Consider the following 14,612-nt stretch of genomic DNA (forward strand, 5'->3'; position numbering starts at 1 on the left):
CTTCTTTGTCCTTCATATTTATCAATGTCTAGATTTACTTCAACAAAGAACAACATTGTATTTTGCAGTAGAAGAAATAGCAACACTGAAGGATCAGGAATCCGAAAACAAGCTTATTTTCATACGTTCTGCTTGATTTGGGATTTTGCTATAAGATTAATTCCTTCACTCAAACAAAGTGGAAACTGCTTTGTCCTTCATATTTATCAATGTCTATATTGATTTCAACAAAGAACAAGGCTGTATTTTGCAGTATAGGAAATAGCAACACTGGAGGATCAGGAATCCGAGAATAAGCTTACTTTCATGAGTCCTGCACGATTTCGGATTTTCCTATAAAATGAATTGCTTTGCTCAAACCAAGTTAAAATTGCTTTGTCCTTCATAGTTATCCATGTCTAAAATGTATCAAGCATAAAGTTCCTCATATTACCCTGAATGAGAAAGAAGCATCCCTTTGGTTGAGCAATACATTCCTTTTGCGGAGTTATGCATGATTTCGGATTTTGCTATAAAATTAATTCCTATTGATTGTGAACAGTCGGGTATTTTAACCTTTTCTTACCCGCTTTTTACCAACTATGGTCGGACATTCACACCGTCTTACAGCGGAACACCTCCGCTCCCGCTTTTGATGGTGTATAGTCAGGCATTTGAACCTTTTCTTACCCGCTTTTTACAAACTATGGTCGGACATTCAAACCTTTTTTTAGCCAAAAACCTCCGCTCCCTCTTTTGATCATACATTGTCGGGCATTCGCACCTTATCTTACCCGCTTTTTACAAACTATAGTCAGACATTCACACCTTGGTGCTGAACCACCTCAGCTCCCTGTTTTGATCATGTATGGTCTAGCAATACTACCTTTTCTTACCCGTTTGTGAGTAATTATGGCTGGACATTCACACCTACTTGCAGTCGAACAGCTCTGCTCCCGCTTTTGATTATGTTTGGTTGGATATTCGAACCTTTTCTTAACTGCTTTTTACAAACTTTGGTTGGACGTTCACACCTTCTTGCAGCCGAACACCTCCGCTTCCGCTTTTGATGGTATATATTCGGGCATTCGAACCTTTTCTTAGCAGCTTTTTACAAACCATGGTTGGACTTTCACACCTTCTTGTAGCCGAACAACTCCGCTCCCGCTATTGATTGTGTACAGTCGGGTATTTTAACCTTTTCTTACCCGCTTTTTACCAACTATGGTCGGACATTCACACCGTCTTACAGCGGAACACCTCCGCTCCCGCTTTTGATGGTGTATTGTCAGGCATTTGAACCTTTTCTTACCCGCTTTTTACAAACTATGGTCGGACATTCAAACCTTCTTGTAGCCAAAAACCTCCGCTCCCTCTTTTGATCATACATTGTCGGGCATTCGCACCTTTTCTTACCCGTTTTTTACAAACCATGGTCGGACTTTCAAACCTTCTTGTAGCCCAACACATCCACTCCTGCTTTTGATGATGTATGTTTGGGCATTCGCACCTTTTCTTACCCATTTTTCAGTAATTATGGGTGGACATTCACACCTTCTTGCAGCTGAACACCTCCTCCCCCGCTTATGATGGTGTATAGTCGGGCTTTCAAGCCTTTTCTTACCCGGTTTTTACAAATTATAGTTGGACATTAAGACCTTCTTACAGCCGAAAACCTCCACTCCTTCTTTTGATCATACATTGTCGGGCATTAGCACCTTTTCTTACCCGCTTTTTACAAACCATAGTCGGACTTTCACATTTTTTAGTAGCCGAACAACTCCGCTCCCGCTATTGATTGTGTACAGTCGGGTATTTTAACCTTTTCTTACCCGCTTTTTACCAACTATGGTCGGACATTCACACCGTCTTACAGCGGAACACCTCCGCTCCCTCTTTTGATGGTGTATGTTCGGGCAGTCAAACCTTTTCTTACCTGCTTTTTACAAACTATGGTCAGACATTCAACCCTTCTTGGAGCCGAACACATCCACTCCTGCTTTTGATTATGTATAGTTAGGCATTCGCACCTTTTCTTACCCATTTTTCAGTAATTATGGGTGTACATTCACACCTTCTTGCAGCCGAAAACCTCCGCTCCCTCTTTTGATCATACATTTTCGGGCATTCGCACCTTTTCTTACCCGCTTTTTACAAACCATGGTCGGACTTTCACACCTTTTAGTAGCCGAACAACTCCGCACCCGCTACTGATTGTGTACAGTCGGGTACTTTAACCTTTTCTTACCCGTTTTTTACCAACTGTGGTCGGACATTCACACCTTCTTACAGCGGAACACCTCCGCTCCCTCCTTTGATGGTGTATGTTCGGGCATTCGAACCTTTTCTTACCCGCTTATTACAAACTATGGTCAGACGTTCAAACCTTCTTGTAGCCGAACATATCCACTCCTGCTTTTGATGATGTATGGTTGGGCATTCGAACCTACTTGTTGCCCGCTTTTCATTAATTATGGGTGGACATTCACACCTTGTCTCAGCCAAACACCTCCGCTCCCTGTTTTGATCATGTATGGTTTGACATTCGCACCTTTGCTTACCCTCTTTTTATACTGATTGCTGAAGATTAAGTTGTTCTTTCTCAAACTACAAATTTTTTTTAATTGTTGAAACTTGATTTGAAGTGGATAAATAAGGAAGACAAACAGTTTTAAGTCAGGCTGATAGCAATTAATTTTATAGCAAAATCTGTATTTCGTCATTTGTCGAGAGATGCTTATTGCTGAAGAAGTTCTTTCTCATTCTACAAAGTACAACGTTGTTTATCATTGAAACTTGATTAGACATGAATAAATATGAAGGACAAAGCAGTCTTAACTTGGTTTGGGTTTTATAGGAGAATCCGAATTCGTGCATAACTCGTAAAATAGAGCTTATTTTCGGATTCCTAAAGAATGAGTCTGGTTCTTTCTCATAATACAAAGTTTGTTGTTTATTGTTGAAACTTCATCAGACCGTTAGATATAGTCGGACTCTCCTCGACGCACGGCTTGGGATCTGGAACCAGTACTCTTGAGAGGGGTTGGACTCTCTTCCACTCTGGAGTTGCCCGTGGTGAGAGGCGCAGAGCAGGTGTGGGCATACTTATTGCCCCCCGGCTGTGTGCCAGTACATTGGGGTTTACCCCAGTGAACGAGAGGGTAGCCTCCCTCCGCCTTGGGTGGGGGGACGAGTCCTGACTGTTGTTTGTGCCTATGCGCCAAACAGCAGTTCAGAGTACCTACCCTTTTTGGAGTCTCTGGGGGAGGCACTGGAGAATGCTCCTACCGGAGACTCCCTCATTCTGCTGGGGGACTTCAATGCTCACGTGGGCAATGACAGTGAGACCTGGAGGGGTGTGATTGGGAGGAACGGCCCCCCCGATCTGAATCAGAGTGGTGTTATGTTGTTGGACTTCTGTGCCAGTCATAGACTGTCCATAACGAACACCATGTTCAGGCATAAGGGTGTCCATATGTGCACTTGGCACCAGGACACCCTTGGCCGCAGTTCGATGATCGACTTTGTGGTTGTATCATCGGACTTGCGGCCGTATGTCCTGGACACTCGGGTGAAGAAAGGGGCGGAGCTGTCAACTGATCACCACCTGGTGGTGAGTTGGCTCCGCTGGTGGGGGAGGATGCCGATCAGACCTGGCAGGCCCAAACGTATTGTGAGGGTTTGCTGGGAGCGTTTGTCAGAATCCCCCGTCAGAAGGAGCTTTAACTCCCACCTCCGGCAGAGCTTCAACCATATTTGAGGTGGGGGACATTGAATGTTCCGTGACTCCATTGCCGAGGCAGCTGGTCGGAGTTGTGGCCGTAAGGTGGTCGGTGCCTGTCGTGGCGGCAACCCTCGAACCTGCTGGTGGACACCAGTGGTGAGGGAAGCCGTCAAGCTGAAGAAGGAGTCCTATCGGGCCTTTTTGGCCAGTGGGACCCTGGAAGAAGCTGATAGGTACCGACGGGCCAGACGGGCCGCGGCTTCGGCGGTTGCTGAGGCAAAAACTCGGGCCTGGGAGGAGTTCGGTGAGACCATGGAGAACGATTTCCGGACGGCCTCGAAAAGTTTCTGGTCCACCATCCGGCGTCTCAGGGGGGGGAAGCGGCTCACAGTCAACACTGTTTACAGTGCGGACGGGGCTTTGCTGACCTCAACTAGGGATGTTGTGAGTCGGTGGGGGGAGTACTTCGAGGAACTCCTCAATCCTACCAACACGTGCTCGGAAGAGGCAGAGTCGGAGAGCTCGGAGACGGGGCCTCCCATTTCTGGGGCTGAGGTTGCCGAGGTGGTTAAAAAGTTCCTCGGTGGCAAGGCCCCGGGGGTGGATGAGGTCCGTCCTGAGTTTCTCAAGGCTCTGGATGTTGTAGGGCTGTCTTGGCTGACACGCCTCTGCAGTATCGCGTGGACATGGGGGACAGTGCCTCTGGACTGGCAGATTGGGGTGGTGGTCCCCCTCTTTAAAAAGGGGGACCGGAGGGTGTGTTCCAACTATAGGGGTATCACACTCCTCAGCCTCCCTGGTAAGGTCTATTCGGGGGTATTGGAGAGGAGGATCCGTCGGATAATCGAGCCTCGGATTCAGGAGATGCAGTGTGGCTTTCGTCCTGGCCGTGGAACAGTGGACCAGCTCTATACCCTCGGCAGGATCCTGGAGGGTGCATGGGAGTTCGCCCAACCAGTCTACATGTGTTTTGTGGACTTGGAGAAAGCGTTCGACCGTGTCCCTCGTGGAGTCCTGTGGGGGGTGCTCCGGGAATATGGAGTGCCGAACCTCTTGATAGGGGCCGTTCGGTCTCTCTATGACCGGTGCCAGAGTTTGGTCCGCATTGCCGGCAGTAAGTCGGATACGTTTCCGGTGAGAGTTGGACTCCGTCAGGGCTGCCCTTTGTCACCGATTCTGTTCCTAACTTTTATGGACAGAATTTCTAGGCGGAGCCAGGGCGTTGAGGGTGTCCCATTTGGCGACCTCAGAATCGGGTCTCTGCTTTTTGCAGATGATGTGGTTCTGTTAGCGTCGTCAGGCCGTGACCTTCAGCTCTCACTGGAGTGATTCGCAGCCGAGTGTGAAGCGGCTGGGATGAGAATTAGCACCTCCAAATCCGAGACTATGGTTCTCAGCCGGAAAAGGGTGGAATGCTCTCTCCGGGTCGGGAATGAGATCCTTCCCCAAGAGGAGGAGTTCAAGTATCTCGGGGTCTTGTTCACGAGTGACGGACGAATGGAGCGGGAGATTGACGGGTGGATCGGTGCGGCGCCTGCAGTGTTGCAGGCTCTGCACCGACCCGTCGTTGTGAAGAGGGAGCTGAGCCAGAAGGCGAAGCTCTCTACTTACTGGTCAATCTACGTTCCCATCCTCACCTATGGTCACGAGTTGTGGGTAGTGACCGAAAGAACAAGATCGCGAATACAAGCGGCCGAAATGGGTTTCCTCCGCAGGGTGTCTGGGCTCTCCCTTAGAGATAGGGTGAGAAGCTCAGTCATCCGGGAGGGGCTCGGAGTCGAACCGCTGCTCCTCCGCATTGAGAGGAGTCAGATGAGGTGGCTCGGGCATCTGGTTAGGATGCCCCCTGGGCGCCTCCCTGGGGAGGTGTTCCGGGCACGTTCCACTGGGAGGAGACCCCTTGGGGAGACCCAGGACACGTTGGAGAGACTATGTCTCTCGGCTGGCCTGGGAACGCCTCGGGGTCCCCCCGGAAGAGCTGGAGGAAGTGGCCGGGGACAGAGACGTCTGGGTTTCTCTGCTCAAGCTGCTGCCCCCGCGACCCGACCCCCGGATAAGCGGCAGATGATGGATGGATGGATGGATATATCCTCCACCAACCAGACTTACAACCCCCGACTAGGGTAGCAGAATTTCTAAGCATCTGAACCCCAAAACTACTATCAAAAATATATAAATTATTGTCTAAGATAGATGACACAATGTCTCTTCCATCCTCAAAATGGGAGGCAGATTTATCCATCAGTTCTGGTCATAGCTTCTAATCACAAATATGTTTGAACACCTTCATAAAGACTCGAAATCCTAATTTACAGCTCATACAATACAAAATCCTTCATAGAACACACTATACAGGACAAAGGATGTTCAGGATGGGTCTAACACACTCAAACATCTGCTCACATTGCACAGATAACACACCTGATGATTATGCACACGCTTTGTGGTTTTCTGCGCCTGTCCAGAAGTTCTGGCTTGAAGTCTGTGAGGACCTATCAACATGGCTAAAGTGTAGCATCCCTGCATGCCCCACACTGTGCATACTGGGTGACTTAGACAACATCAACATGGAAATTAACTCAGCACACATGGTTGTCACAGTGTTATGTATCGCAAAGAAAACTTTTCTCATGAACTGGAAAGCGAAGAACAATCTGTATATTAACCAGTTTAGAAATTTTCTTTTAGATTATATTAGCATGGAAACAATGTCTGCCTCCTCAAAACATCAATTGGCTGAATTTCATTCTCTCTGGTCCCCTCTGATTAGTTTTATCACATAGTGGTGGTGGTGGGTTGCTGGGTGATGGTGGGTCTCAGGCCCGGGCTGCTGCGACTGGTGTGACCGGGTGGTTTGTTTGTTTGTTTTTTGTAGAGGTCCTCCTGGGTGGGGTTGGGTTGAGTGGGGTGGGGCGGGTTGGGTACCTTCTGGGGGTACAGTAGCTCCCGGAATATGGTCGCTGCAGGCCCCGAGCCTGGTGGACATCAGGCCCTCCTGCCCATTGTTGGCTCCCAGGTAGCGGGGATGCCTATTGCAGCCAGTCCCTGGCTGCCCTCTCTGGGGGAGAGTAGCTCCCCCGGTATATATCCCCATACCCCTCTCCCTTCTGGCTCCTGTACACAGCACACACTCACACATGAAGGGTTTTGGGGGCGTGTGTTCGGTGGGGTGTAGTGGATGGGGCCACGTAGGTGGTCCCCTTTGGTTGCACTCTGCAGTTCCCTGCCCCTGTTTTAATTACACCTTAGACATTACTACTTATCAAACACACTCACACACACACATTAGGTCTTGGGGGGTGGTTACACTGAGTGGTATCTGGTGGGCGGTGCTCTTTGGGTATGTAGGCGGCCCAGAGTGCCGCGCTCCCAGTTCTACAAGTTTGGCTGAACCTCAATTTTAATTGCTCACTATTAGAAAATATTGAAGAGCCAGAAGGGTGAGGGGAGGGGTCTTCTTCGCACACCCCTGCTTCCTGGTGTCTGCTCGGGGCAGGAGGGGCCAGGAGGATTAATTAATTGTTCTGCTGGTTCGGGGTCTGTGGTGGCTGGGGGGTTGCTGGCCTCCTGGTGTGCCCGCTGCACTGCACCCCAGCAGAGTCGAGGGAGGTAGGATGTGTGGATGTGTGGATGTATGGGACGTGAAAGTGTGTGTGGTAATGATTGGGCCTGGATCTGGGACTTGCTGTCGCCTGGCCTGCCTGTGTTTCTCCCGATGGGGCATCAGCGTTGCCTCTCCCCACTGCTCGCGACTTCACCCACCTGTGGGCACGTCTTGACTCCCAGGGCACTTGGCCAGGGGCGCTGGGGCAGGCGCTGACCCACTTTGTGGCTGTCTGGGGCGCTTGGCCCTCCTGGGTATTGGGTGGGGCCTCTGCCGGGGGGTTTGGGGGCGCTCGGGCTCCTGGGGCCCAGGTCCAGTGCACGGCCCATGTCTGGGCAGCTGGGGCCTGGCGGGGTCGGTGGGCTGTTGCCCCTGGTTCCCGGAGTGCCTCTGCCCTATGCTTATGGGGGCTCTTTCCGGGGGCTTCCTCTGCAGTCTTCTGGGTGGATGCGTGGTTGCCCCTGCGGTGGGCTACCTGGGTTCTGTGCTCTGTGGGGGCTGCTGGTGGCCTGGGTCTTGTGGCCCTCTCTGCCTGCTTCTGATTGCTTGGGGGGGGGCTGTGGATTGTGGCCCTGTACGCTTATACACTCATAACTAAGCACGGTTATCATGTAGGTCCTGTGCCATGGGTGTTGCATGTTCTCACACACACATTCATTAGTCCAGTAGCATGGTCACTAAGCAGTTGATGTATTATCATGTCGTCTCAGGTCATCTATATCCACAGCTGTGTTGTATGCGATTGCCGCTTCTTGTGCTTGTTTTTGTTTGTTTGTGTGTTTGTTTTTTCTCTGCTTGTCTGCTTTCAGGTGCTCCTGGTGGCGCTAAGGCTGGATTCCCCTCATAGGCCATGGATTGTTGTCTGTTTTGTTTTTTACAGGTGTAGCAGCTGGTTGTCTGGTTTTTGTTTCTATTTTTGTTCTATTTCCTCTTCTTTCCTCTTCTTCTTTCCTTGTCCCCCGGTCCGGTACAGTTCAGTTCATGTCATATATTGTAAACAGAAATAAATAAATGGGCATCAAGGGGAGCTTTACATTTATAAAACTTCCCTTGGCAAAACAAATCTGTTTGGCATCAAAGGTATTCAGACTACAATTCTTCTGACATAATGCTGAACAGGACAAGGGGAAAAAAAAGTAAAGAAGACAGTTCTGCCGAAAGCCAGGGATAGACCTGTTCTAAGTTCTATACTTTTTAAAAGGGGCGTGTTTATCAACTATGGAATTAGAAGATTTACAAAAATGGTCAAGTGCTAGATCTTCATCTGGGATTTTAACAGTGTCATATAACTATTCAACAGATCAGTTAAAAAAAAGCCTGCTCATGGAGATGTTTCAGGATCTGGATACCAAGCGTGGACCTAATGTTTTCATTTTTGCAATTCTGATACAGGCTATTGAGCAGTGATAACTAACACCAAGTTCAGATACTGCGGATTTTCTACCTTTGATTTTGTTAAGATTGAGCCAATCAGGGACAACCTTGAAGGATCTCTTTGGTTTTGTAGGATCTGTAATTACCTGAGAAAGGTTGATATTGGTACACACCTTTTTTAAATGATCAGAGGCAGAGTTCAACTTGTTTAAATTAAAATTGCCACACAGAGATTGGGTTTAGGCCACATGCACACAGAATGACATCAACAAATATAAGAAATATTAAACATTTACACATAGATTTTTGAATATATGTAGAGGAATGATACTTTGAAATGTGCTCATTGCGGAGTTATGATCAGTTGAGTAATGAAGGTTGAACTATTCTGGGAAAGAGGTTCTATTCCCAGCATCATGATGGACACTCCTGATATAGAAGGTTTCGCTAACGCATTGGAATTGTTTTACTATTTTCATATGCATGTGCAATGAAGAATTGCTTGCTGCTGATAAATGCAAAGAAGAACATCTTACACATAGATGCTCACATATAGGCTGCTGAATGCAATGAAGACCTGCTTATCAAGTAAAGTTCAATGTCAATGTGTAATATTCAATTAGGATTTGCAAAACAGTGAAGTTAAACAATGAATGGGTCCATAGTCGGTATGAGAAGACTACAGGAATATTTACCTGGGTGTACGTTCAAACAGAGATGAGAAAATTGCGATGAATAATTGTTTGTTTGTTTGTTAGTATGTATATGAATGTTATGTGTATAAACTGTGTTGAGTTATAGTTACTCAGTAGTGTCTCAGTGAAACAACCGACGGGGGAAGCCTTGCGGTGACAACAAAAGCAGTGTTTTACTGATCAGTCAAGTTGCTCCAGTGTACTCCATACAAACTGGTTGGCTACTGAAGGGATAGAAAATGGGGAATACTTGTTTTAAAGCAAACAAGGAATTAGATGGGAAAAATACATGTTTTAACGGGACCCAGACAATATTAAATACTCAGACAGATGGGAGAAGAAGTGTAGTTTTGTAGGAAATCACAAAATTATTACATAGAATTAGTGAAATCAATTGAAGAATGCCTTTCTGAAGAGCTGTTTACCACAGATGAGCAGCTTTGCGACCAAGCACATTGTAGATCGCTTTACTGCCAAAATGATCTAATTTAATGGATTGGTTTAGACATGCATAACAGCATTTTAAGAACAAAGAGAGAAACAAAAAGGGACAACGCTTCATGGTGGAAGGTGATGTATAAATAACTGTGTATATGATGAAGGGGGTGGCAACACCCATTCCGAAATCCCGCCATTCCGACATCCCGCTATTCCGACATCCCACCATTCCGACATCCCACCATTCCGACATACCACCATTCCGACATCCCACCATTGCGACATCCCGCTATTCTGACGTTCAAATGTCCCACCATTCCGACAAGGCTTTTCGTATAAGGAAATGTGTGTTACTCAACAGGTGAGTCCCTTCTTTCTGTTCATGCAATTTATATGTAACACATGTTTATAGACAAGCGTTATTAAAAACACAAAGTCTCGGCAACTGGAGGAGGAGAAGCAGTCCGCGGTGGTTTTCAATCACACACTCCAATGCCACTTGTTTCAACTTCCGAAAATTTAATCCAGGAAAAAAAGGCTTACAAACATGGACCAAAACGGCTCCATAACACGCACAAGAATCCAAAAGAAACGAAAGTTAACTAAAAGAAAGCAAATAAACAGTATGAAGTGGTCAAAATTGGTTTTACGCATGCCTATGTGCGTCTGGCACATGCGTCTTCGGGCTCTCCCACGTTGGTTTGTGGATGAAAGCTATATGTTCAGCTGTAATGTCATGTAAAAACAATCTCTACATGACATTTAGTCCCAGGTGTGACCAGTTAGGTCCTTAAGATATCAACAGGCTGTATAAAGCTACAACCGTTGCGGCTGTGTGTTTGTGCCAAATGCGCAAAACCCATCCGCGCTTCCCAAAATTGGAGTGAGTACTCATAAATCCCGTGAATAACATGAATAAACGTTTTTACTGCATTTTGTTGTGTTTTATACGTTCTATGCTGTCATTTCTCTCTTCTCCTATTGGCAAGGCAAGGCAGAGTGCTCGCAACTGTGTCCTGTGCAGTAGCCGTGATATCTGTAATTGCAATTATTACTTTTGCATATGATGACAGCGTGCAAAAGACGCATGGGCTCTGTGGAGAGCTCCGCTCCAGCTGGCTGCTGTGACAGCTCACTGACACTGTATTTCTGCTTAATCAGTTTCAGTCTCGCCAGAGTTACATTAATATCTGTATTTTTATATTTGAAATTCAGGGGATTTTGATAATAGATTATTAAAGTTTGTTTGCGAGGCTGTGGCCTCTGCATGTGCAAAGCTTGTGCGCCAAACTTTAGGGCGTATTTGCGCCGGCATATCATTAGTGCAAAATGTTTTGGGTAAAAAATAGGCTATTAAAAGGAACTGTCGGAATGGCGGTATGTTAAAAAAAACAAAAAACATACCGCCATTCCGACCATAGGAGGAAAAAAGTGTCGGAATGGTGGGACGTTTGATAAAAAATTAAGTGTTGAACAGAGGTGTTCCGCTGTAAGACGGTGTGAATGTCCGACCATATTTGGTAAAAAGCGGGTAAGAAAAGGTTAAAATACCCGACTGTACACAATCAATAGCGGGAGAGGAGGTGTTCAGCTGCAAGAAGGTGTGAATGTCCACCCATAATTACTGAAAAATGGGTAAGAAAAGGTGCGAATGCCCAACCATACATTATCAAAAGCAGGTGTGAATGTCAGATCATAATTTGCAAAAAGCTGATGAGAAAGGGTGAGAATGCCCGACTATACACCATCAAATGCGGGAGCGGAGTTGTTCGGCTGTGAGTAAGTGTGAATCTCCGACCATAATTGCTGAAAAATGTGTTAGAAAAGGTAAGAATGCCGGTCCATACATCATCAAAAGCGGGAGAGGTGGTGTTCGGCTGCAAGTAGGTGTGAATGTCCAGCCATAATTACTAACAAACGGGTAAGAAAAGGTAGTATTGCCAGACCATACATGATCAAAACAGGGAGCGGTTGTTGATATTTAGTTGGTCATTCGCAGCTTACCCGCTTTTGGCAAACTATGGCCTTCTTGCAGCCAAACACCTCTGATCTCGCTTTTGATAATGTAAGGTTGGGCATTCAGACCTTGCTTCACCTGCTTTTCACCAAATATAGTCGGACATTAAAACCTTCTTGCAGCCGAACACTTCCGCTCCACCTTTTAGTGTTCTATCACACCTTTTTTTCACCGAATTTTATAGATTATTGTTGGAAATTCTCAACCACTCTCATCCGAAGACCTCTCCTCCCGCTTTTGTTAATATATTTGAACTTTAGTCGGACAGTCACACCTTCTTGCAGCTGAACCACCTCCGCTCCCTGTTTTGATCATGTATGGTCTGGCAATACTACCTTTTCTTACCCGTTTGTGAGTAATTATGGCTGGACATTCACACCTACTTGCAGCCGAACACCACCTCTCTCGCTTTTGATGATGTATGGACCGGCATTCTTACCTTTTCTAACACATTTTTCAGAAATTACGGTCGGAGATTCACACCTACTCACAGCCGAACAAGTCCGCTCCCGCATTTGATGGTGTGCAGTCGGACATTCTCACCCTTTCTCATCAGCTTTTTGCAAATTATGATCTGACATTCACACCTACTTGCAGTCGAAAAGCTATGCTCCCGCTTTTGATTATGTTTGGTTGGATATTCAAACCTTTTCTTAACTGCTTTTTACAAACTTTGGTTGGACGTTCACACCTTCTTGTAGCCGAACACATCCACTCCTGCTTTTGATGATGTATGGTTGGGCATTCGCACCTTTTTTTTACCCATTTGTCAGGAATAATGGGTGGACATTCACACCTTCTTGCAGCTGAACACCTCCTCTCCCACTTATGATAATGTGCGGTTTGATTTTCGAAAATTTTCTTTCATGTTTTCTAGCAATTATTGATGGACATTTAGACCTTCTTGCAGCTGAACACCTCCGCTCCTGCTTTTGATCATACCTTGTCAGGCATTCGCACCATGTCTTACCCGCTTTTTACAAACTTTAGTCGAACATTTACACCTTTTTGCAGCCGAACACCACCTCTCTCGCTTTTGATGATGTATGGTCCGGCATTCTTTCCTTTTCTAACATATTTTTCAGCAATTATGGTCGGACATTCACACCTACTCAGAGCCGAACACCTCCGCTCCCGCATTTGATGGTGTATAGTCGGGCATTCTCACCCTTTCGCATCAGCTTTTTGCAAATTATGATCTGACATTCACACCTGCTTTTGATAATGTATGGTTGGGCATTCGCACCTTTTTTTACCCATTTTTCAGGAATTATGGGTGGACATTCACACCTTCTTGCAGCTGAACACCTCCTCTCCTTCTTATGATCATGTGCGGATGATATTCGAAAATTTTCTTTCATGTTTTAAAGCAATTATTGATGGAAACTCAGACCTTCTTGCAGCTGAACCACTCTGCTCCCGCTTTTGATGGTGTATAGTCGGGCTTTCGAGCCTTTCCTTCCCGGTTTTTACAAATTATGGTTGGACATTCAGACCTTCTTGCAGCCGAACACCTCCGCTCCCTCTTTTGATCATACATTGTTGGGCATTCGAACCTTTTCTTACAAGCTTTTTACAAACCATGGTTGAACTTTCACACCCTCTTGTAGCCGAACAACTCCGCTCCCGCTATTGATTGTGTACAGTCAGGTATTTTAACCTTTTCTTACCCGCTTTTTACCAACTATGGTCGGACATTCACACCGTCTTACAGCGGAACACCTCCGCTCCCGCTTTTGATGGTGTATAGTCAGGCATTTGAACCTTTTCTTACCCGCTTTTTACAAACTATGGTCGGACATTCAAACCTTCTTGTAGCCGAAAACCTCCGCTCCCTCTTTTGATCATACATTGTCGGGCATTCGCACCTTTTCTTACCCGTTTTTTACAAACCATGGTCGGACATTCACACCTTCTTACAGCGGAACACCTCCGTTCCCTCTTTTGATGGTGTATGTTTGGGCATTCAAACCTTTTCTTACCCGCTTTTTACAAACTATGCTCGGACATTCAAACCTTCTTGTAGCCGAACACATCCACTCCTGCTTTTGATGATGTATGGTTGGGCATTCAAACCTACTTGTTGCCCACTTTTCATTAATTTTGGATGGACATTCACACCTTCTTGCAGCTGAACAACTCCTCTCCCGCTTATGATCATGTGCGGTTTGATATTCGAAAATTTTCTTTCATGTTTTAAAGCAATTATTGATGGACATTCAAATCATCTTGTAGCCGAACACATCCACTCCTGCTTTTGATAATGCATGGTTTGGCATTCGCACCCTTTTTTTACCCATTTTTCAGGAATTTTGGGTGGACATTCAGACCTTCTTGCAGCCGAAAACCTCCGCTCCCTCTTTTGATCATACATTGTCGGGCATTCGCACCTTATCTTACCCGGTTTTTACAAACTATAGTCAGACATTCACACCTTGCAGCTGAACCACCTCCGCTCCCTGTTTTGATCATGTATGGTCTGGCAATACTACCTTTTCTTACCCGTTTGTGAGTAATTAATCCCAAAATATTGAGCATAAAATAAGTCTTTATGCTGATGATGTATTACTTTTCCTTCAGAACTCACAGACGTCTCTCAGTCACACGATCACACTCATAAATAAATTCTCAGCACTTTCTGACTACTCTATCAACTGGTCTAAGACCACAGTTCTGCCCATTAACTGTAGGGTCCATAATATACCTGCGATCACTTTACAGTCAGGAAATATTAGATATTTAGGCATAAACATTTCCTCCAGGCTCTCAGAGCTAACAAAG

The sequence above is a fragment of the Leuresthes tenuis genome, unplaced genomic scaffold, assembly GCF_036924035.1.
Source record: "Leuresthes tenuis unplaced genomic scaffold, fLeuTen1.0.hap1 SCAF_13, whole genome shotgun sequence".
NCBI lineage: Eukaryota > Metazoa > Chordata > Actinopteri > Atheriniformes > Atherinopsidae > Leuresthes > Leuresthes tenuis.